Source organism: Malaya genurostris, chromosome 2 (assembly GCF_030247185.1).
Source record: "Malaya genurostris strain Urasoe2022 chromosome 2, Malgen_1.1, whole genome shotgun sequence".
In the NCBI taxonomy this organism is placed as follows: Eukaryota; Metazoa; Arthropoda; class Insecta; order Diptera; family Culicidae; genus Malaya; species Malaya genurostris.
The window spans coordinates 70,042,580-70,044,626 of record NC_080571.1 but is presented as its reverse complement, the minus strand read 5'-3'; the positions used below and the strand labels follow the sequence as shown (position 1 = coordinate 70,044,626).

Here is a 2,047-nt window from a genome sequence, read left to right as displayed (position 1 = left end):
TACAGATGGTAACAAACTGCAGAGCGAATAAAAACGCATCACGCGAGAAAACCAGTTGGAAGAAAAAAGGAAGATGCAAAGTAAAAGGCAAAATCTGAAGCTCTGATCATTTCACGTCGCCTGGCGCTTTTTGAGCGGCTTTACCCTTACAGAATGACCCGAGGAAAAAAATAAATTTATTTTGATCTGTTTTCAATATTTTCATTATTCTGCTGTGAATTAGAATTTTTCTAATAAACCAAAAATTTTTGCATTACTATTTTAAGGTCGGGTGTCAAATGAAAATTTAGACACCCGACTTTACCCCATGTATCGGAAAAAGCTAGCCGTTCACATCAGCCAATATTTATGAATATTTGAAAAATCAATATTCTGTTAACAATTGAAGATTACGAAATTATTTCTTTCATTTTTCAAAAACTGTTCAAAAATTATATCGAGTAGAAAATTAATTTCTGCATACCATTTTGTCGAAAAAAATAATTATAAAATCGATAACAATAAATATGAAGTAAAATAAATTATTTTGCGGGCATCGAAATTGTATCAGTATGATTTACACGAGTTTGCACCCACTCGGACAAAATAAGGTTACATGATGCTGAGCGCCGATTTGCCCCGAAGAAATGTTTCAGTTTACCAAAACTTTTTTTTTCAATATGAATTGAGACACCTCACGTGCGATTGAAAATTTCGAACGATTATAACGACGCACCGAAACGAAAGACTAGTATCATAAATACAATACTTCTACAAGAAAATTGACGAAAACTCATGGTAAAGTTCGAGGGTGTTTCAAAACAAACTTCCAAATTTTTTCGGTATCTGGCACCACAAACCAGAAGAGATATCAAGAATAAATCATTATAAGTTTACCACTTTTACTCTAGTCTTTTGAGAAGGGACTAAGGAAAAATCTCTTGAAAATTTGCAATAATATATATTTCAGAAACGGTGGGTCCGATCGTTTTGGTATCTTCTGCAATGTTTGGGTAATTATGTTGAGTATTAAAAAAAAATAACGCCTAAAATTCATATATTAGCATTACCTTTTTTTTTATTTAAAAGATATTTTTATTCAGGCCTATTTGCGTACAAGCTTCATTGAGCCGATTGAGCCGATTTCTTAAATAAAAATTTTTTTGTATTGGATCTCGTTGTCACACTTTTTCTAAAAGGAGTGGAGCTTCCATTTCCCTCCTGCGAGGAGTGAGGGGCACACATCGCTCGTGTGTTGCTACTCCGTTATTGACCAGAACCAATGAAATCTGCAAAATGTTTTTTTGAAACAACTTACTTGGGAATAGCATGCTGATCAATACCGACGCCGGACACATCCGAATGCGGATCTTCTTGGGAAGGAAAGATTATTAGTTCAATACATACTGCTACTAGAGACCGAGTAATCTTCGGCATTTCCACATGCATCACAGAAAGGGGTTGTTTACCCATAGTGTTATGTACCATTGGACTCAGTTCGACGAGATCGGAAAATGTCTCTGTATGGGTGTATGTGTGTGTGTATGTGTATGTGTGTGCACTTTTCGAAGATATTTGAACGCGCTCAATTTTCTCAGAGATGGCTGAACCGATTTTAACAAACTTATGCTCGTTTAAATGCTACTGCCGGGCCATTGATCAAGTTCAAGGATCAAATGGCTGTGACTTTTGGTTCCGTAGATATGATTGTATAAGTGACGTAACCGACAAAAAGCGTTGTATGTTTACGCGCTCAATTTTCTCAGAGATGGCTGAAACGATTTTAACAAACTTGGGCTCATTTGAAAGCTACTGTCGGGCCATTGATCAAGTTCAAAGATCAAATGGCTGTGACTTTTGGTTCCAGAGATATGATGGTATAAGTGACATAACCGACAAAACACGTTGATTTTTACCGCTCTTATATATAAGGGTGCCAATATTTTGGGATCACCTCTAATTTCGTAAAAGCTCTAGGGCTTAAAAGTTTAAGCACCTCGAAAAATGTCCTCATGCAAAATTTGAGCTTAATCGTACATGCGTAAGGGGTGCTGCCCGGCGGTTAAGT

The 2,047-nt window shown here is 36.3% G+C and overlaps 1 protein-coding gene across 1 annotated transcript in view; it reads left to right on the top strand.

Annotated features, from left to right (window-relative positions):
- LOC131427764 (rabankyrin-5) overlaps window positions 1-2,047 on the top strand; it is a 42,319-nt gene that overhangs the window by 31,879 nt on the left and 8,393 nt on the right. The gene's annotated exons all lie outside the window — the stretch shown is intronic.